The following is a 24,000-nucleotide window of genomic DNA, read 5'->3' as shown; positions in this document are numbered from 1 at the left end:
TATGATACCGGAACAAACACTGGTAGCAGTTACTTCTGTAAAATATCTGGGAGTATGCGTGCGGAACGATTTGAAGTGGAATGATCATATAAAATTAATTGTTGGTAAGGCGGGTACCAGGTTGAGACTCATTGGGAGAGTGTTTAGAAAATGTAGTCCATCAACAAAGGAGGTGGCTTACAAAACACTCGTTCGACCTATACTTGAGTATTGCTCATCAGTGTGGGATCCGTACCAGATCGGGTTGACGGAGTAGATAGAGAAGATCCAAAGAAGAGCGACGCGTTTCGTCACAGGGTTATTTGGTAACCGTGATAGCGTTACGGAGATGTTTAATAAACTCAAGTGGCAGACTCTGCAAGAGAGACGCTCTGCATCGCGGTGTAGCTTGCTCGCCAGGTTTCGAGAGGGTGCGTTTCTGTATGAAGTATCGAATATATTGCTTCCCCCTACTTATACCTCCCGAGGAGATCACGAATGTAAAATTAGAGAGATTAGAGCGCGCACGGAGGCTTTCCGACAGTCGTTCTTCCCGCGAACCATACGCGACTGGAACAGGAAAGGGAGGTAATGACAGTGGCACGTAAAGTGCCCTCCGCCACACACCATTGGGTGGCTTGCGGAGTATAAATGTAGATGTAGAACTCATGTAAACTCCTGGGTGTAACACTTTGTAGGAACATGAAATGGAATGATCACATAAGCTCGTCTGTAGTTAAAACAGGTAGTACACATCTATAAGTCGGTAGGAGATTGGGAATATGCAATGAGCCTACAAAGGCAACTGCTTACAAAACACTTATGCGACCCTTCCTAGAGTACTGATCAAGTGTGTGGGACCTATACAAAATAGGACGAACAGGGGATTTCGAACTTAAACAGAGAAGGACAGCACAAATGGTCACAGGTTCATTTGACCCGTGGAACAGCATCACGAAAATACTGAAAAACCTGAACTGGCAGACGCTTGAAAGTGGACGCCAGCTATCCCACGAAAGCCTACTTAAAATGTTTCAAGAACCAGTATTAATTAATAATATACTACGAGCCCCTACATAGAGCTCCCGTAGGGACTGCGAAGACAAGATTGAACTAATAACTACATGCACAGGGACATTTAACCAGTCACTCTTCCCGCGCTTCATATGGGTGCGATGCTAAAAGAACGGACCAGAAAAGTTATAGACCATTATCCTTAACATCGGCTTACTGCAGAATTCTTGAACACATTCTCAATTCGAATATAGTAAATTTCTTTGAGACGGAAAAGCTTCTGTCCACGTTTCAGCACGGTTTTAGAAATCTTCGAAGTGCGAAACTCAGCTTTCCCTTTCCTCATATGATATCCTGCGAAATGAGGACGAAGGGCAAAAGGCAGGTTCCATATTTCTACTTTTCCGAAAATCAATTGACACGGTGCCCCATTGCAGAATGCTAACTAAGATACGAGCATGCGGAACATGTTCCCAGATATGTGAGTGACACGAAGACTTTTTGAGTAACAAGCCAGTATGTTGCCCTCGACAGCGAGTGTTCATCAGAGAGAAGGGTATCGTCAGGAGTGGCCCAGGGAAGAGTGGTAGGATCGCTCTTATTCTGCACATACATAAACGATTTGACGAACAGGATGAGAGAAATTTACGACTGTTTGCTGATGACGCTGTAATTCATCGGTAAGTGTCGTCGTTGAGTCAATGACTGTAGGAAAATATGCGATGAATTATATAAAATTTTGAGTTGATGTGAAGAATGACAGATTGCTCTAAATGTATAAAAATGTGATTTAAGTCAGACGAGTAGGAAAAGCAGTACCATAATGTTCTTATAAGCATTAGTTGTGTTCTTTTTGCCACAGTCATATTATTTAAATATCTAGGCGTAACGTTGCAAAGCGATATTAAAATGAAATAAGCACGTCAGGCTGGTAGTAGGGAAGACGAATGGTCGACCTCGTTCTATTGGGCGAATTTTAGGACAGTTGATTTGGAAAGGAAACATCATATATAACATGAGTGCGACCCGTTCATGAGCATTGTTCGGATGTTTGTGATCTCACTAGGTCGTACTACCGTTTTTTTTTTAATACCCAAACATGTTTCACTACAGTTATGGCATTATCAATTGTTTTTTCTTTTATTTTTCTGAAATACATACATACTGATATTATTATGGTTAGGAAATACGTTACACCAGATTTTTATCTTATTTAAATTACATACGTGCTTTACCTTTTATATTTCATCGTTTGTGTCCTGTCGCTGTCAACCGAAATCACCCGTAGATCTAAATTAGTACACCATCTGCAAACATAAAGGATGTTAGATACCATCTACATTGAATTTTTATTTATAATCCAACCTTAAAAAATATATTCTGGTAAAAATCGTGGCATAAGCTCCTCTATGGTCTGGTCATTATTCTGTTTAGCTTGTCCTGAGTTGTGACTGGTTTGTATTTGTGTGCCGAACGTGTTTCCGTTGTTTTTGTGTAGTTGGTGGACTGATCTGTGAACATAGTCAATTTTTTTTGTGAAGCTTTGATATGAAGAACTATTTGATGTGGTTTGTTTCATTGGATTCTGTTTCGCATTTTAACAGAGTTTACTCACGTTGTCTCCTGCTCATTTATGGAAACTGCTTCTTATTACGTTTCTGTGGCTTGGACGCACGTTTCAGTGCACTGTTTACGTTTCTGACGCGCATTTTCCTGTCGTTTGTTTCACTGTCTTGGTTTGCTTTGACGACGGCGAACTTTGACTTTGATTTGTTCTGTTTGTTTTCACCCCGTGGTTTTTTTTTCCAGTACTCCCTCATTTCCTCCCCATGAAGTTTCTTCCTTTCTTCTGTCCATATTGTTCCCGATTTTTTATTTCTTCTGCTTTGAAAGCCTTCCAAATTTAGTATTTTATTTTTAAAACAGTTTATTTCTGCTACTTCTGATTCTTTGATGTTGTTCCTTTCTAGATATTTCCTTACTTCTGTAATCCATGATACTGTCTATTTCTTATTCCAGAAACATAGGAGTATTTGGTTTGTTAGTCTATTTCCATCCACTCGGTAGAGGTATCCGAAAAGGTTAATCTTCGTTTGGCCATTACTTCATATATTTTCTCTGTATTTTTGTAGATCTCCTCATTACTTCTTATTTTGCAACCATCTGCAGTTTTTATTGCACCCATTATTTTTCTAATACTCCTTCTTTCCAGTACCTCTAGTTTGTCCATGTTATATTTCATCGTTAGGCATTCAGATCCATATAAACATTCTGGTCGTACCACTGTGGTGTAGTGTTTTAGTTTTGTTTTTCTAGATATGCATTTCTTGTTGTAAATATTTTTGGTCGGACCATATGCTCTTTCCATTTTGTTAATTCTTACATCTACTGCAGATTTTTCTAGTCCATTCGGTGTATAATCTCTCCAAGATATTTAAATTTATTTACTCGCCCTATTTTACCTGTTTGTGTTTCTATGAATTTTGGCGCATTTTTTATATTTGTCATGAATTTTGTTTTTTCAGCTGAAACTTCAAGACCCGTTTAGTTTGCTATTTTTTTCCAGAAGGTTTATTTGAACAACTGGGTCTGTCAGATTTTCTGAAAATCTTGCAAAATCATCCGCAAAAGCCAACCAGTTTACCTTAATTTCATTTGTTTTCCTTCCCAGAATTATTGGTTCAATTTTGTGATTTGTTAGTTACGAATTCCAGATCCTTACAATTTTTTCTAGATCACAATTAAACAGTAAAGGTGATTAACCGTCACCTTGTCTAACACCAGTTTTTATTTCAAATGGCTGAGATACTTCTCCCATAAATCTGACTTTAGATGTTGTACCTGTTAGTGTTTCACGAATTAATTTGCTAATTTTGATTTAACACCAGATTCTCTAATGGCCTTATCTATTGTTTCTCTGTCAATAAATCAAATGCTTTCTTGAAATCAACAAATGACACTATTATTAGTTTGCTGGTTAACATTCTATGTCGAATTATTGACTTTAAGTTACAAATTTGTGCCGCACAGGATCTTCCCTTTCGAAAACCACCCTGATATTCTCCCAGTTGTTTGTCTAAAGTATCTACCACTCTGTCCAGGAGAATTTTTGCTAATATTTTGTATGCCACCGGCAGAAGTGACACTCCTCTGCAATTATTGAAATTTTGTTTGTCTCCCTTTTTATGTAGAAGGTGGATTAATGCTGTTTTACATTCAACTGGAATCTTTTCAGATTTTTAAATGTTCTCAAAAAGCAGCTGTAGATCCTTTATGATTTTTGGTTCTGACCACTTCAACAATTCTGATGTAACGGAGTCTTCATCACTTGCTTTATTGTTTTTGAGTGTTCTGACGGCTTCATGAATTTCTAACTATGTAGGAGAGAAATCTTCCTCTAGATTTTGAGGTGTCACTGGAAATTCTAATTTAGCTGTTGGAATTAGACAGTTTAACAACTTTTCAGAAACATTTGCTAAAATTTCACAATTTTCTTTGTTATTTAATCCCATTTTGCAATTTTCATCTTTGAAACAAATAAATGGTGCCTGATATCATTTAAGTATGTGTTTAAAAGTTTGGTAAAAATTTCTAGTATAATTTCTGGTGAAATTTTTTCTATTTCAATAAGCTGAGAATTTTCAAAGTTTCTTTTGATTTCCGGATTATTTTTTATATTTCTTTTCGTTGTTGTCTGAATTGTTCAAGATCTTCCTCTTTTTTCGAACATCTCCATTTTCTCCATTTTTGAGCTCTTTGTATTAGTGCTTCTTCACACCCCACATTCCTCCATTTCTTCTTTTTATTCTTGGCCAATCCTAAAGTTTTCTCTTCTGTTTGAGTTATTTGCATCTGGAGTTCACGCCGGTTGTTGTGTTTTCTTTTTTATTCTTTTGTTTAGAATATTGAATAGTGTTTTCCTGCAGAGAACTGTTTGGTCACTGATGATTTTTTGGCACTGTGTTTTTTGGATATGACGATTTTTCTTCTATTCTTAAAAAATGGTACAAGTAATTTCAGTATGATTTTTACCGGTGGATTCTATCATCACGCTGGTGTTACAAGAATTTCCTGAACTCAAATGGGAATGCCTGAAGGGAAACGACGTTCATTTCGCGGTAGTCTATTGAGAACGTTTAGAGAATAGGCATGTGAAGCTGACTGAAGAACGATTGCTACTGCCGTCAACGTACGGTACATTCCACGTAAGAACCACGAAGTTGAAATAAGAGAAATTAGGGCTCTTACGGAGGCATATAGACCGTAGTTTTCCCTCTCACTCTATTTGCGAGTGGGACAGGAAAGTTAATGACTAGTAGTGGTACAAAGTACCCTCCACCATGCACCATATGGTGGCTTCTGAGAACGTGTGTAGATGTAGAATGAGCGGTACAATGGGAAGTACCCTTCGTCATGAACTTCACAATGGTTTGCAGAATATAGATGTAGGTGGTAGATAGATAAAGATTCAAGTCTTGTGTTCACCGCGATGAGCGAGGAATGCAGCCGAAAATCCTGTCAGAGTCATTCAGTGAGAGCATAATATTCGGTACTGGGTGTGGTGTTGAGCTTATCAGCATACGCCGCAGCGTTTCGATAGGAACCAGAGGAATGGCAGGCACGCTGACCCGCAGCTGAGAACCTGCTTTCACCAGCCACCGGCCTCGCCCGCCGCTGTCGACATACCTCCGGCAATCATGCACCCAGGCGCGTTTACTCCTATTCTTACCCGCACTCTGCAGCCTCGCTTCAAAGACACTCGCCTTCCAATAACGCGATAAGCCGTCCTGACGGCACAAGATAACGTTCCGCGCTGGGGATGCTGTGTACAAGGTTTCGAGTGTACAAGTGACCACGAGAAGTTCTTTGGAAGACCAGTTACATCCGGGAGAGAACAGATTTGAACATTGAAGTGGCAGAGGGACTTAACTCGTTCCATGAACGACAGCATGATTTGTTTGTTTTCAGACGTAGTTAAATAAAGAATCAGGATTTCGATAGTGCATTAAACTTCCCATCTAATAAAAAAATTGAAAGAGCAGTCAACTGTTTTGTGAAAACATTTGTCTGAAAGGAAGAAATAAAATAGATTAGAGAAACATTTGATATGCCTTTGAATGATGCTAAAAATCTTGTACAACAAATGAGGTGCCGATTGAGAATTTAAAGTTCAACATTAAACTTAGAATTTCAACGAGTACTAGAAGATATTTGTCTAGTGGATTGTGGAGACCATGCGGTCTGCTGTTGTGTGGCCTTGCTCTACATGATTTCGGTCATCATTCAAAGAAAGGTCAAATGTTTCTCTGATATAGTATACAGTATTTCTTCACGTTAGAGAAATACTTGTACAAAACCTTTGAACGTTTTCCTTCAATTATTTTAATTTCAAGTATTGTTCAGAAAGTATGAAATAAAATTTATGGAAGTATCGATCGGAATTACCCTGATTACTTTCTAGCAATTTCTTTTTTCACAACAAGACCCCACACTCGTCAATTCCATAACCCTTGGTTCATTTCGGACTCTTCGTTTGGCTATCAAAATTCAAGGAAGAAAATCATTGTATAACTTCTAGGGACTCTCGTTTCCGCTCCGCTCAAACAATTGAGGCAGTTTCCTGCAGAGTGGGTCCATTGATAGTTTCTCTGTAATATAGTTTCTTCCATGAGAGCGGAAGAGTTTGTGTGAAGGTTGGAAAGTTGAAGAGATACTGATAGAATTGGAGCTATGAGTACAGGTCGTGTGTCGTGCCTTGATAACACAGCTGGTAAGAACATTGCCTGGGAAAGTCTATGTTCGGGATTAGAGTCGCGTTTCAGCACAGATTTTTAATACGGTAGAAAGGTGCATTATTTGCTATAGGGGCATCGCTGTGTAAGCTACACGGGGTGATGTTATGAGGCAGATTTCAATACTTATTCTACCGGATTATTGCGCGCATACTGTACGTATCTTAAACAAATGGAACATTTGTTCATTTTTACTAACAGTAAATACTTCAGCAACAATTCTCACACACCGCTTCATGCCCGTAGGGTACACGCTTATACCAGGTGTTAACTGCCCTAAGGAGATGCCGTTCCGGGTTCGAGGAACAGTGTGTACCTCGTTCCGAGGAAACGATCAGGGATGGAAGGAAGATCATGGTTCAACGGCCCGTCGACGACGAGGTCACAGCTAAAACTTGTGTACAGTGCATCAAAGGTAGCCGGAAACACAAAGAAAGAATTCTGATCTCGTATTGTAAAGGAACGATTACAAGTGATTTTTATCTAGCAGTAAACCGCTTGAAACAGAAAAACACGAGCATCAGTTATCAGGTGTTGACAACGGCGAATTCCAAGTGCTACTGAGAATGAAACTATTGGAACCGTGAAGATGTACCACAGTACTGGATATGAGTAATTCCATAGCTTCCTGGAACATGCAATAGCTGGCAAAAGTCAGGAGAAAACTTCGTGTTTCTTCACGTTGCAGTATGTCTTTGCCTACTGTTTCCAACAGCGTAAAGGCCCCGTTTTTGCACAGTGTGAGAACACGTGACGATTAATCGATATTATACGATAATTGTCACCTCTCTGCACACTGAACAAGTACTCGATCTTGAAAAGTGCATATTTAGAAGCAATGTTCACCACTGGATAAAAAATATCCGAAATTAGGGTTTAGCATTCAATAATGGTGAAACGAAAGGAAACGAAGAGTTAACGCTTCACCACAGAATCGGAAGAACAATGCAGGAACCATTCGTCTTGTGTTATGTGACAACGTGGCACCGACTGCATTCTCCAGAGCCCTCTACAACACACAAAGTTTTTTAAACATTGGAATTATTTTTCGGAACTCTCAAGAATGAGGCACATACAGGGTGGGGAAAATAAAAGTGGCCTGGAGAACAGAGTTCCAGGGCACAAAGAAACACAGCAGAGGAAAGGAAATGCAGTACTAATCTGACTATAACAGATGTTGAAATTGACCACAATTCATCTCCTGGTACTTTTGGGCCATAGTCAGCAAGTTGCTGAAGGCGAATTGAAGCTAGACTGCTGCAGTTCTTGAAGACAATGACAGCTCTTGCGATACACCTTAGACTTCAGATTTCCCCACACAAATTAATCGCACACTGACAGATCACGTGATCTGCGTGGCCAGCTAGGGCTGCGATCATACTGACCTCTGCTAGCAACTCTAGCAGGCGAGAGGACTGTGTAAATATGCTCCAAGGTTCGTCCGCCTGTATGGACAGTTGCTCCATTCTGTTGGCAGTAACTATAGGTCGTTCCTCCTCCGTTACATGCATACATTTACGTCCAATCGTATCCACTCGTCTGGGCCAGTTTGACACTACTGACCATTAAAATTGCTACACCATGAAGATGATGTGCTACAGACGCGAAATTTAACCGACAGGAAGAAGATGCTGTGATATGCAAATGATTAACTTTTCAGAGCATTCACACAAGGTTGGCGCCGGTGGCGACACCTACAGCGTGTTGACATGAGGAAAGTTTCCAACTGATTTCTCATACACAAAAAGCAGTTGACCGGCGTTGCCTGGTGAAACGTTGTGATGCCTCGTGTAAGGAGGAGAAATGCGGACCATCACATTTCCGACTTTGATAAAGGTCGGATTGTAGCCTATCACGATTGCGGTTTATCGTATCACTACATTGCTGCTCGCGTTGGTCGAGATCCAATGACTGTTAGCAGAATATGGAATCGATGGCTTCAGGAAGGTAATACGGAACGCCGTCCTGGATCTCAACGACCTCGTATCACTAGCAGTTGAGATGACAGGCATCTTATCCGCATGACTGTAACGGATCGTGCAGCCACGTCTCGATCCCTGAGACAACAGATGGGGACGTTTGCAAGACAACAACCATCTGCACGAACAGTTAGACGACGCTTGCAGCAAGATGAACTATCAGCTCGGAGACCATGGCTGCGGTTACCCTTGACGCTACATCACAGACAGGAGCGCCGGCGATGGTATACTCATTTTTTCGGCTGAATTCACGTTCTGTTTACAGCATCATGATGGTCGCATCCGTGTTTGGTGACATCACGGTGAAGGCACATTGGAAGCGTGTATTCGTCATCGCCATACTGGCGTATCACCCGGCGTGATGGTATGGGGTGCCATTGGTTACACGTCTCGGTCACCTCTTATCGCATTGACCGCACTTTGAACAGTGGACGTTACATTTCAGATGTGTTACGACCCGTGCCTCTACCCTTCATTTGATCCCTATGAAACCCTACATTTCAGCAGGATAATGCACGACCGCATGTTGCAGGTCCTGTACGGGCCTTTCTGGATACAGAAAATGTTCGACTGCTGCCCTGGCCAGCACATTCTCCAGATCTCTCACCAACGGAAAACATCTGGTCAATGGTGGTCGAGCAACTGGCTCGTCACAATACGCCAGTCACTATTCTTGGTGAACTGTGGTATCGTGTTGAAGCTGCATGGGCAGCTGTACCTGTACACGACATCCAAGCTCTGTTTGACTCAATGCCCAGGCGTATCAAGGCCGTTATTACGTCCAGAGGCGGTTGTTCTGGGTACTGATTTCTCAGGATCTATGCACCCAAATTGCGTGAAAATGTAATCACATGTCAGTTCTAGTATAATATATTTGTCCAATGAATACCAGTTTATCATCTGCATTTCTTCTTGGTGTAACAATTTTAATGGCCAGTAGTGTATTTGTCCCATCCTGCATAAGAAGTCAATTTATTCCACATTCTTTAAACATATCTGAAATTGCATTAAAGTGCTAGTGTTTTGTTGGTTGAAGGTATCGGGAGTAATGACCCCACGATCGGTGGCATTCAATATACCACACGTTCCAAACAGCATTGGCTGGAGACGAGTTTGACCGTCCCAAAATACTGCAGCTAGGATGCTGCCCAGCGCAGTCAATACTCTACATCTGTAAGCTTTGGAGATGCTTCAGTGAACACCATAGGGCGTCCCCGACTACTCGTTGAATAAAGATAGAATTTGGTAACTTTTCTTCACCAACTCCCAGGAGGATAGGTGTACCACTGATAAGCATCAACATACAACCTGAATGAGATTTTCACCCTGCAGCGGAGTGTGCGCTGATATGAAACTTTCTGGCAGATTAAAACTGTGTGCCGGACCGAGAGCCGGCCGGTGTGGCCGAGCGGTTCTAGGCGCTTCAGTTTGGAACCGCGTGACCGCTAAGGTCGCAGGTTCGAATTCTGCCTCGGGCATGGATGTGTGTGATGTCCTTAGGTTAGTTAGGTTTAAGTAGTTCTAAGTTCTAGGGGACTGATGACCTCAGATGTTAAGTCCCATAGTGCTCAGAGCTATTTGAACCATTTTTGAACCGGACCGGGACTCGAACTCGGGACCTTTGCCTTTCGCGGGAAAGTGCTCTACCATCTGAGCTACCCAAGCACGACTCATTCTGGAAACATCCCCTAGGCTGTGGCTAAGCCATGTCTCCGCAGTATTCTTTCTTTCAGGAGTGCTAGTTCTGCAGGGTTGCAGGAGAGCTTCTGTAAAGTTTGGAAGGTAGGAGACGAGATACTGGCAGAAGTAAGGCTGTGAGGACGGAGCGTGAGTCGTGCTTGGGTATCTCAGATGGTAGAGCACTTGCCCGCGAAAGGAAAAGGTCCCGAGTTCGAGTCTCAGTCCGGCACACAGTTTTAATCTCCCAGGAAGTTTCTTAACATACAACCTACCTTAAGGGTTCAGGTAATAAGTCGTCTTGATACTCTGCTGAAAGCAAGCTGTAATAACAGTAACAGAACTCTAACTGCTATTCAGGAAGTGTTTCTGACCTTAAAAAAAGAAGAACGTATTTTTCAAAATGTGTCACCCTTCCACATTAAAAGCTGTGTTAAGTGGGTCACTGCCTTTTTAATATGGGTTAAACACAAGATGAATTGTACGTTTTTGTAAGAAAATGAGACACCTACAGCCGTTCTCATGATGTCATCTATTGTATGGCTGTTAGTTTCGGTTCTTCAGTGCACCTTCTTCAGACCTTAGCTGATGCTGAGGGATTTAACACCATCTGTATACACGATGCAACGTTGGCAATGTCTGTAATTGGTTTCCGCAGGTTACCTGTAACGACGATGTTGTCTCTCCAACAATCAAATTTTTGTACATTTTTGGTACACCTTCTAACAAGCTACCAAACTCCATCCAGCAAAATCTCTTAGAAAATATGTTACTAAAGCGGAACTATGTTGAGGATGGTGTGACATTCGGGGATCTCATGCATACTACTACCGTGAAATTAAAAGGCGATTGGGCACAGGAAAGGATGGTTCGCTTCCAAAATAGAATGAAAAATTTTTGAGTGAGATAGTCAAATCACCAGCATTAATTCTCACATTCGCCTTCGAGTGGGACCGTTTATTCGAAACTGATACGCTGATTTAAGGGCCAACGATATGGCACACAATATTAGCTTGCACGGAAGTGTTAACTACTGGTTACTGTCGTAAATTTTCCCACGCTGCAGTTACTAGTTACTCCGATTCCAAGTGAGTTAATTATCCTGGAGACTGTTCAGTCTGTAATAAGGAGTGTACAAAAGGCACAGAATCTCGAGACGGTGAAATGTTATTTACGCTCAAGGAAATAATATCTAGGAAGATATGCAACCATGAATATTAGTTACCTCATTTGCTTTGACTTTCGTAACACCGTTCTCAAAAGTAGACGCCCCAACATGAACACAAAAAGTGTGAGCACATACACCTTTCTTTGCAAGTGCAATGTAAAAAGGCACCTGCTTCAAAATCTACGCTCTCTCCAGAAATCCCTTTAAAGTTACAGGAAGTAAATAAACTGCGACGTTATCTGAAAAGGCAGATAAAGTGAAAAACATTTAAGTGTAACCAATCTTGAATTCCATGTCGCCATCGTCGAAGGAAAGACGTATCAATAAAAACCAGAGATCAAACAAAGACCATCCAAAGCCATCTGATCGTACGACTCCGATATATTTCTGTGATACTCATGACTACATATTTGTGATGTTTTACTTCTGTTTGATGGACCCATCCAGCCCTTCAAGTCCTACACCGAACGTCGCAGGTTTTTCTCCTCGACGTGTCGAAAATGAACCATAAAAGTAATACCTGACGCGTAAATTGGCTACCATACTATAGTAGAACGTAAATGATTTCAGAACACAGGTGGAGAAGTTGAAAATGCTAGCACAGATAAGTCACTGTGCAAGACGAAGAATTTCACCAAGACGACCACCAAAAGCTGCCAGTACCCAGCATTCCATCGTTGCCAACCGATCATAGAGAGGTGTAATTTCGATTACACTTCCATAAATTCTGAATCCCATAACAACCCCTTCTCATTGTGGGAGCTCCAGTCGGTATTGGCTGAGTTTCATGATTCTGATCCTGGTCACGACTGAATGAAACACAGCATTGCAACGCCTCGGGCACAAATTAAAGTAAATCTTTTTAGAACTTAATAATAACGTATGACACACAAGACACCGTCCCAATTATTCTAATAAGGTAGTCTTTCCATTCTTCCTCAAACGAGGGAAGGACTTTATTTGCCTCAGAAGTTTCAGATACGTTTCCTACAAATCTATGTAAGAAAGAGCTTGGGGCGAATAGTTAGTCGTCGCCTGGTCTGAATGCTTGACATAATAAAAGTCCAAAGCCACTCTTCATGTGATTTCGGGAAGGTATCGATTCGTCATCGACAACCTCACGCTGATGGAGTCAGCTACAAAACAAGATAATATTTAATTGGCATATTTTCGATACCGGAAGGGATTGCCTTCATGTTACTAGGACGTTTTGAATACCGCGTTGATGAATATCACTGATGGGCTTGAGCAGGAGAACTGTGTTCCTCAAGAAAGTGTTTTAAACAAGCTTGGCATCAATGACATAGCGTCTACGGTAATGAGAACGGTGAAGTATTCCTTGTTTGTTGTCAATTTCCAACGTTCCAATAGCTACTTGCTATTTCCAGCTGGTATTTTGGGGTCTGAATGAGTTGGCTGAAGTAGATTTTAACAGTTATCGTCGTAGCTTTAATTTATCATTCGAGGTTTTGGTCAGTGAGCTTGCAGAGTCTTACATTTCATCCGAAATTTTACCGTAACTAACACTCCTAAAGGACCTGAAGGCAAAGTCCCTGAAGGTACTGAACACCTTGAAGTGCCTTAACCACAGGTCTTGCAGAAGCGACAAGGCGTGTTTGCTCTATTTTTATAAGGCTATTATGCGGCTCTGCCTAGAGTACAGGTGTGGGATCAGCGAGATCATATATCAAGTTCATTGTCACCATCCACCTTGAATAGATTAGACAGACTACATGTGCCTAGAGACCCTTAATCCCGAGGCTGGGAAGGTGCCACTTGCTATGCCGTGACAACTCCTTACGGTAAATTAAGTGTGCTGGATCTTTCTAGCTTCACAATGACGGCATAGCACACGCTTTCACTCCCTGCCAAAAAGTATATATACATATATACCCAGCGAGCATAGAGGCCATTTGGGATCCACACACAGCATAAATCAGTGGCACTTCATGTGAACATGTTCCAACCCAGGAGCAGATTGCCACGACAATTACTGAAGGAGCCAAAAAATTATGTTAGGTTTACTGAGCTAAAGAAAGGACTGAAATTCTAGATACCTTTTAAACCAAATTTTATCACATTTTAAGTAACACTGCAACTGTAAGGCTTTATTCACAGATGTGTCTCAGCTTGGTGACTCCTTTTGCCTATGTTTGACCTCAAAATTATCTTACCAAATGAATTAACAGCTTCTGTTACAGAGTCAAACACGATCTAAGGCAATGGAGCAGATGAGATGTTTTGTTCTGGGAAATCTCTCATCTACTGTGACGTCCTGAGTAACCTAAAAGATAGATAATACAAGTCCAGAACATGCATGACTCTCTTCATTCACAAATGATGGATAGCTGGGACATGAAAATTCATGGAGATAAATTAGTCGATGAGACAGACAAGGGCGTGTGTACTTGAAATTACGTGGCTCAGTGAACCGTCCCTCTACATTCTATTATCTCAATGATGTAGACAATCGTGCGTCAGAGGAAATAGGAAAGGCTTTAAATGGCGGACAGTAAACTGTGCCTTGCAAAGTCAACTACTCGGCTGAGACTTATCCTCATTCGGCGAGTCAGATAAGATGAGATCATTTTACTCCTCTATGACTTACTGCTGCGGTGAAAGGACTCTTCAATTTGCAAAGCTCGTGGCAAACAGATTACACTACGTCACAGTTTAACGTTGTTGTTGTTGTGGTCTTCAGTCCTGAGACTGGTTTGATGCAGCTCTCCGTGCTACTCTATCCTGTGCAAGCTTCTTCATCTCCCAGTACTTACTGCAACCTACGTCCTTCTGAATCTGCTTAGTGTATTCATCTCTTGGTCTCCCTCTATGATTTTTACCCTCCACATTGCCCTCCAATGCTAAATTTGTGATCCCTTGATGCCTCAGAACATGTCCTACCAACCGGTCCCTTCTTCTTGTCAAGTTGTGCCACAAACTCCTCTTCTCCCCAATTCTATTCAACACCTCCTCATTAGTTATGTGATCTACCCATCTAATCTTCAGCATTCTTCTGTAGCACCACATTTCGAAAGCTTCTATTCTCTTCTTGTCTAAATTATTTATCGTTCATGTTTCACTTCCATACATGGCTACACTCCATGCAAATACTTTCAGAAACGACTTCCTGACACTTAAATCTATACTCGATGTTAACAAATTTCTCTTCTTCAGTTTAACGTACTTCATTTTATATCCAGAATTGAAGACAGGATGTACTTTATCCATAAGCTTTTATTTTGGTTGTTAATATGAATGAGATAACATTTACATCATATTCGGTAAAAAGTATGACCTGCTCTGTAAATTATTATGGAGAAGTTTGTGATGTATTGTCAAGCTGGCTAGCTCACCCACTGTTGAGTAAGCTACAAACCAGTTTCACTTTGGTTTTACTATGTTACCCCATCCATGGTTTAAGGTTGTACATCAACAACCATGTTTACAATTCTTACAGCGTGTGGGATAGGGTGGAATTTCAAGTAAATTTCAGTAAAACGAAAAGAGAGAGTTCCAAAACTGAGTATGCATTTTATACTTTTTTGAAAGTTCTACACGTTTTAACGACATTCGTGATGAGTTATTTAGAGATATGCCCGACAAACGTCGACATTTTAGCATGTTAAATGGACAAACACACACACTTAACGGAAGTACACAATTGTCACTTGACAGAGGTATATAGAAACGAAAAAGAACCATGCGTCCGAGTTATCCCGTCATATTACGTAGAACCTTAAGGATTTCCACGGATCAATGTGTAATACGCACATTCCAGTTGGCTAGGAAGTCGCTTGTCAGCTGTCACAGTCGGCCTTCACTGTGCTGGAAAATATTATGGCAACGTGCTCATCTAGGGTGTTGTTGGTACGGCCAAATTGACGGAAGTTCCCTAGCTGAATGTTCTGCATTAGGGACCAGCAAGACATTAAGCAAAGCTTCGTTCGAAGCATAATTTCAGATTTATCACCTTCTTGGCACACTGAAGACCGATGACCGTTATTCTACGTTGTAGTGCCACGATTCACCAAACGAACGCCGTAAGCTTATTCTCAACTCCATCCACTGCCGTTAAAAAATGTGACTTGCATAGCTCCATACGACAAATTCTCAACTGACTTGTGCGATCCAAGCCTTTGTGCCTAACCTGTAACAGCACTCAAGTTCTATCGTTTTTTAAATGTTTACAGCCGTATTAAGGTTCGCTCATGGCAGAGACGAACGTACTATATGTCAGTCACTGGGACGTTTTCCGAAACACAATACGATGTATAGGTTAATTTCAGTCTTTAGCAACTCTAATAAAAGTCTCATTCAGACCAGACGCGTTTCTCTTTATTTTAAAGCATCTTCAGTGGTCAGATTTTTTGTTGCTTATTCCGTTCTTCTTCGTCTTTCACGTGTATTGTGCGTGACGCAAAATGACGAGAGGACAGTGCACAGAAGTGTAAATGTTTTAAGTGCTGTGTGCAAATGAAAATACTCAACACATACACGTGAAAGACGAAGAAGGATGGAAGAAACAACAAAAAACCTGACCACTGAAGATGCTTTAAAACAAAGCGAAATGCGTCTGGTCTGAGTAAGACTCTTATTACAGTTGCTAAAGACGGCAATTATCCTATACAACTTGTATATGTGCAGCTGTGGAAAAAGAGGCAAAAAAAATACAAAGAAGACAACATGTATATAACGATGCCTTGAATAATGACCTTCAAAAGCGCGGTAGGTGTTTTATGGCGTATAACTGTGGAACTGATGTCTGTGCTACTTATATCTAAGAAAATGTCTTCAGCGTGATCATAGACCACCTGCCTCCGTAGCCGTGGTCTCTAACACACATATCTGCGGTAGCACGAGACTCGGAGGTACGCTGATTCGAATCCTGGTGGTGGAAATTTTACACTGACAGTATTAGGCCGGCAGGCGGAGAAGAGGTGGTGGCGTAACGTTCCTGATCGTCAGTCTTCGCGCCAATGTTGCCAATGTTCTGCCAGGTCGACGTACTCATAGTCCACGGTTCAAATGCCAATAATTACAATTTTTTTAACAGTTTACGTCTGAAACTGTTATAAGGGAGAACCTTTTCCAGAACAGCTGTTAGCATGAGTGACATAAAAGTAGATGTCTTAGGTGTTGCGAAACAACTCAAATCACTTAAGAAAGGCAAGTCTTCCGGTCCATATGGTATACCAATCAGGTGCCCTTCAGAGTATGCAGACACAATAGCGCCTTTCTTAGCAGTAATATACAATCGCTCACTTAACGAAAGGTCTGTTCCTAAAGACTGGAAAGTAGCACAGGTCACACCAATATTCAAGAAAGGAAATAGGAGTAATCCATTGAATTACAGACCCATATCACAGACCTCAATTTGCAGTAGGATTTTGGAGCATATACTGTACTCGAACATTATGAATCACCTTGAAGAAAATGACTTATTGATACATAACCAACACGGATTCAGAAAATATCGTTCTTGTGCAACACAGCTAGCTCTTTATTCCCATGAAGTAATGAGTGCTGTCGACAAGGGATCTCAGATCGATTCCATATTCCTAGATTTCCAGAAGGCTTTTGATACCGTCACTCACAAGCGACTATTAATCAAATTGCGTGCATATAGAGTATCGTCTCAGTTGTGTGACTGGATTCGTGATTTCCTCTCAGAGAGGTCACAGTTCGTAGTGATAGACGGTAAATCATCGAGTAGGACAGAAGTGATATCTGGCGTTCCGCAAGGCCCTCTGCTGTTCCTGATTTACATAAATGATCTAGGTGATAAACTGAGCAGCCCCCTTAGATTGATTGCAGATGATGCTGTAATTTACCGTCTAGTAAAATCATCAGACGATCAATGCCAGTTACAAAATGATCTAGAGAGAATTTCTGTATGGTGCGAAAAGTGGCAATCGGCACTAAACAAAGAAAAGTGCGAGGTCATCCACATGGGTACTAAAAGAAATCCGATAAATTTTGGGTATACGGTAAATCGCACAAATCTAAGGGCTGTCAATTCGACTAAATACCTAGAAATTACAATTACGAGCAACTTAAATTGAAAAGACCACATAGATAATATTGTGGGGAAGGGGAAACAAAGACTGTGCTTTGTTGGCAGAACACTTAGAAGATGCGAAAAAGCCACTAAAGAGACAGCCTACATTACACTTGTCCGTCCTCTGCTGGAATATTCCTGCACGGTGTGAGATCCTTACCAGGTAGGATTGACGGTGGACATCGAAAAAGTGCAAAGAAGGGCAGCTCGTTTCGTGTTATCGCGCAAAAGGGGTGAGAGTGTCACTGACATGATACGCGAGTTCGGGTGGCAGTCACTGAAACAAAGGCGGTTATCTTTGCTGCGAGACCTATTTACGAAATTTCAATCAGCAACTTTCTCTTCCGAATGCGAAAATATTTTGTTAACACCCACCTACGTAGGGATAAATGATCATCATAATAAAATAAGAGAATTCAGAGTTCAAACGGAAAGATTTAGGTGTTTCTTTTTTCCCACGCTTCATTCAAGAGTGGAATGGTAGGGAAGTAGTATGAAAATGGTTCGATGAACCCTCTTCCAGGCACTTAAGTGTGAATTGCAGAGTAACCATGTAGATGTAGATGTAGACTTTTCGGAGTTTGTGGAAATGTTCTACTAACATTGTGCTTTCGCTTTTTCTCTTTGAAAATAGTTAATTTATAGAGTACATTTGCATAGAGAGGTGTGATGTTCTGTCGGACATATGCGACAGATCAGTCACTACTAGTCATGAGGCAGCTGATGCACTTGTACTTTCACGGAATTGAACTTCGCTTCTTCAGAATACATAAGCACATGATTCGTAAAATGTACGATGCTGCTCGCGATTCTTCGGAAGAGATTAGTGTGAACAACGGAATGATCTTCTTAAGATGCCGTCTCTCACATACAATCAGTTGTGTTCTCCACGTTTCTGCAGCTCTCACCATCACGGGTGGATAATGGCTAAACTCGTTGATGAATCCAGACCCTTTGAAACTTCGACAAAGTTCTCTTTCAGACACAGGCTTTCATTCTGCAATCTCCAGGGTGGATGCGTAAATGTGGGATTCATAGAATGTGCTTGGTTTACGAAAGTAATTTGCTTCACACACTTCCTTACTTCTTTGTATGCAGCCATTACTGTGAAGGCTTCGTTCCTTAATGAATGACACTGTGTGTGTGTGTGGGGGGGGGGGGGGGTCGTGTTTGCATTGATTTTTGAACTTTGTGTACTTATTATTAATCTTATTATTTGCTTATTATTACTACCATTAGTTTTATTATGCTTATTATTATTATTACTTCTGCACCTCTGGTGCAGTTGTTTCTTTATTTATCTGTTCTGATTGCATGTTCTATGAAACTACAAATGTACTCTACAGATTTACTACCTCGAAAGAAACAAAGCGAAAGTAGACTGCCAAAATGACAGTTCTACAAACTCTGAAAAGTCTCTTTACATGTCAGGAAAATGTTCTCCCATATAACAGTATTCAGACGTAAACAGTTAAAAAAACTGTCGCCATTGGCATTTGAACTGTGGACTATCGATGCGGATATCTTACGCTTTACCAACTCACCCACCGAAGCCATTGGTATTGGACGCTCACACATGCACTTTTCTTATCCTCTGGTAGTTCTGGTGTTACTTTTAATGAACGTTTACGCCAGTTCTACCAGACGATGGCACATAGTACGAAGTAAATCGGAGTTTTGGTTGATACTCTATCGACGTACAACGCTTCGTACCGATCTGAGTGTCTGACATCTGGAGGTTTGGGTGTACGTTTAACGTCAAATGACAGTAGCTGGGTGAACGTTCACAACTTGGTATATAAACAGGGCAAATGAACTTCAAACCATACATTAGTATGATTTTATGACAGGAATCACATCAAAGGCGGCAGTGGTATTCTCAATAAATTACCAGTAGAATTGCATTTCCCTGAATACAATTACTGAGGACCTAGAATGAAGCTGAAAAAGTGTCTAGCTCGTAATAGTAAGGGAATTGATATGCTAGACGACGCCTACGAGGAGCATGATACTGCTTTCGCCGCAAATAAAGTTCATCACACTACAGATAGAATATTAACTGATAAAGCCTAGCAAATACGTGGAGGAAAAGATACTGGCATAGGACAACGTTTTGCGGCGTTTGTAGCTCATATTGCAACGAATACCGAACTTTAATTGTTTGTTGGAAAATATTTCATGCAAGTTATAAAGGCAGTTCATCATATGCTGAAGAAGAAAAAACCTGTAGTGTGTTTTAAAAAAGCTTGCATTCAGTCAGAGGTGGCAGCGGTCAAAAGTTATTTGAAGCAGAAATGAAGAAAAAAAGCTCCATTAAAACGCCTAAGGTTCTGTTAATACCTAAGACAACTAGTGAAATTATTCTACGTCTAATTACAGCATTAGCCAGATTGTTGGCTGTTCGCACTCTGGCCAGAGCAGATGCTTCCATAGCACGAAAAGTAAAGAATGTACAAAATACAGAGGAACAACTACCGAAATCTTAAGGCATAATAGGATAATGGAGGTAATCACTATAGGAAAAGACCATATTGAAAACCGTGCAAGAAACAGTTTGGACTGTCGATTTTTTTAAAAACTCTCCTAACTACGCTTGCAAATAGACTTTTTACTAATACAGACCTGCTTATATTCGTCAATAAACTCAAAATCCCAAGATTTTTGTGAAGTTTTTCTTTGCAATATGCGGTAATTCAAGGAACGTCTTTTGTCCATTTAGGTGTTGCGGGATACTATGGCACTCGCTGGCTTGTATATGATAGAAGAACTCAAATATCATCAACTGCTTTGACTTGCGTAGTGATTTTAACCACCTGAAGAATTGTGCTGATACTTTACTGACATGAACCAGGTATTCTACAATTTTCGACGTTACCAAAATTTCATTGCATATCTCTGTGGTCATTGCTGTCTAATGTTTTTCTTGATGAATCCATAAAAACAAGCAGTATACGTACCACTACATACGTTGTGGTTAAGATGTGACGTCATACACTTTTGCTTTAAAAGTTCACTTGTCGACATTAAGAGAAAAACGATTTCCTCCAATGGATCTAAGCGAAAGGGAGTGGAGTATTGCACTGATCGGTCTGGAAACATATAACAGGATACTTAACATCTCAGAGGCGAACAATAAACTACATCTAAAAAGTGCTACTGATGCGGTAATACATCATGGCTCGTACAATACTGACGATTTGAATGCATATTTAAAGCAGTTTTTACAAGGCTTTGAGTTACATGCAAACATTAATATGCTTAAAACAGGGATAAAAACAACGAAATAGTCAGTAGACTTTAGGCACGAAGGTTCAATACAATTATTGAGGATCCAATTGTTGACAAACTGTACTGATAAAGTTTACAAGTCGAGTCAACAAGTGGATATTCTATCTATTAGCATTTCTGTGTTGAGCCTAACATCTCAATTAATTCGTTATTTAATGATAGATTCATTCACATTATCTACAGATTTTTTTCCCACAGTGGGTCCAGGTTACAAAATTGTGAAGGCACCTAGCAATCCACTGTACCTCCCAGTTACTGTTCAGACATTAGACCACTTCGAGTTGAATATCATATATCAGAATGGGAGTCTAGCCGATTTTCACAGTGAGGAAATTGTAGTATGCCTTCATTTGAAGAAATGTCATGGGTACAAATTGTAAATACAAAGACATCATTAGACCACTTTGCAGTAGACGTAGAACGCTATAACAGCAGAGAATAACAAGTTTCTTAAATCGATAGGACTGAAAGAAAGTTAAGTGTATATGATAGCAAGCCTAGAAGACAGTTCAAGTTCTGCTTCTGGAGGAGGTAAAGAGAGCTACAATATACATAAAATATTAGTTCACTATAGAAATGGTTCAAATGGCTCTGAGCACTATGGGACTTAACAGCTGAGGTCATCAGTCCCCCAGAACTTAGAACTACTTAAACCTAACTAACCTAAGGACACCACAAACATCCATGCCAGAGGCAGGATTCGAACCTGCGACAGTTGTGGTATCGGGTTCCAGACTGAAGCGCCTAGAACCGCTCGGCCACTCCGGCCGGCTTAGTTCACTGTAGTAAAACTCATTAATATCATATACTTAAACTGAATGGAGTCAATGTCCACATGAATTAAAATATATATTTATGATACCGTCACAGAACACAACTGTTTGTTATTTCAAACAGTACTGAATGAAAGTCACGTAACATTGTACATGTAACTATAAACTTTGGTACACAGTTTTGATTAATAACGCTTACTCGTTGCAAAATCTGAGCTATGACGATGCTGCTATCATAGACAGCTTTCACAGAGTGGGGAGAACCGCGCTACACTCTGACGTAAGTATACTTCCAGGAGCAGCAGCATATAGAACCGTCTGAGGGCTTGCGTTTGCCAACATCTCTCATTTGTGCCTGGATCTGACAGCGACGGTTCTTAGCTTGTGGTTCCATCATGAGGTACAAACTTTAACATGGGACCTCACCCTTCAGATGACACTGCGTTCTTCCCCCAGACCGCCGCACTGTTGTCATGTAGTGCTGGTTCACGTGACGACGGCGGGAGGGAAGCTTGAATGTTGACAGAGATGAGGAGACAGGGACTGTAGTGATGGTCAATGGCAGCTCCCAGTCTGCACCCTGGTATCCACCTTGCGAGTGACCAGGACCACCACCTACAGGGTACAAGCTCACTTCCAGGGACGGAGATACTGTGATAGGAAGGACAGTAGTCGGACTCCAGGGGCATCACGGTGGCTGTCCGGGAGCGGCGCCTCCACCGACATCAGCTCTATCTGTAGGACTGGCGATGACGTCAGCCGAGACGCGACATGACCTCCATTGGCACAGCTCTGAACGACGCGGACCGTGACGGTCGTAGAGGTACAGATGACTGCCCTTGCAGGCTCCAGCTGTGTGCTGGGCCTGTGGGAAAAACTTCTGAAGCAGAATCACTGGCATAAGAGCGCTGCAGTTGGTTTTGGAGACGCCGGTGCAGCCCAGAGGAATCTAGAATGATGTAAGACAAATGATTCAAGACTTGTGCGATGACACCTTGCTCCCAACGCCGTTTCTTACCAAAACCTCCGAAGAATACTTTCCGTTTCTGCTGAAACTTTGTCTGGCCCGATGGAACGACCTGTTTCCATGGCAGCAACAGAAGATGCAACAGGGCAAAGTGACGACAGATGTGTACTAATTCAGTTGGCGACTTCCTGTCAAAGTCGCATCAATACAGGGTTTATCCCTCTCTCGCAGCAACACAGGCGTGTATTCTTGCACGTAAACGATCATAAATGTGGCAAATGACACCCTCCTATAGGTTTTCCCAATCATCTTATACCTTTTGTCGTAATTTGGCAATGGTTCTCACAGGTCCTGGAGAACGACTAAGTTCCCACTTCATCATATCCTGTATGTGCTCAATTTGCGAGAGATCTGGTGATCTTGCTGCCCAAGGCAATTGTTGTACGCAATGAAAAGCACCTTGCGTCACAGGAGCCGCATGTGAATGACCATTGTCCTACTGAAAAAGCGCATCCCCTTCCTAACGAAGAAATGGCAGTAGGTCTGTGCAATGTAGTGGGCACTGGCTACTCGACCCTGCAGATATATAAAATGTGACTTCAAATTGTAACTTATTTTCCCCCACACCACGAAGCCTGGGATGGGACATGTATCTCGTGGGCAAATGCACTCTGGAATAGGTAACTCACCAGTTCTTCGCCATACACGTGTACGTCCATCACTCGCATACAGACAAAACACACTCCAATCAATAAAGACAACAGAGCACCAATCCACTCTCCAGTCAACTGTTTCACGACACCAGAGTAGCGATGCTTGGCAGTGTCGTGATTTTAGTGGCAGCCTGGCTAGAGGCACACGCGATATCTTACTCCTGCTGCAAGCGTACGGTCCCCAATGGTCCTTGGTAACACAGAAGATGCAACATGTGTCCGGATTTCTTCCTTGGATGATGTTCGAACGACCAAAGCTGCTCGCACGTTGTATCTGTTTTGACGTGTTCCTGTACCACGCGGACGTCCAGAACCTGGTCTACAGGTGTGAAATTTCTCCACTGGCAACTGTTGAGAGCAGGGACACTCCACCGATAGACTGTGTCCAGTATGTGCAGCAATCCGTCGATACGTGCATCCAACTTCCTGCAGGCTCACATGCGACCCCGTTCATAAAGCTGAAGCTGTTCAGTTGGAGTACGTACTCGCCGGTGTGAGCTGGTTGTACCCTAGAATCGTCCGCCCCTGGTAGCTGAGTGGTCAGCGCGACGGAATGTCAAACCTAACTGCCCGGGTTCGATTCCCGACTGGG

General features: G+C 41.6%; 1 long non-coding RNA gene across 1 annotated transcript in view; it reads right to left on the bottom strand.

Annotated features, from left to right (window-relative positions):
* The window catches only part of LOC126249731 (uncharacterized), a 181,111-nt gene that overhangs the window by 79,148 nt on the left and 77,963 nt on the right, over positions 1 to 24,000 (bottom strand). Inside the window, exon 2 of the long non-coding RNA XR_007545649.1 lies at positions 2,229 to 2,300. This is a non-coding gene — a long non-coding RNA (uncharacterized LOC126249731). The remainder of the gene's footprint in view (positions 1 to 2,228; positions 2,301 to 24,000) is intronic.

This window comes from Schistocerca nitens, chromosome 3, assembly GCF_023898315.1.
Source record: "Schistocerca nitens isolate TAMUIC-IGC-003100 chromosome 3, iqSchNite1.1, whole genome shotgun sequence".
NCBI classification, from domain to species: domain Eukaryota; kingdom Metazoa; phylum Arthropoda; class Insecta; order Orthoptera; family Acrididae; genus Schistocerca; species Schistocerca nitens.
This window is presented reverse-complemented; position numbering and strand designations above follow the sequence as displayed.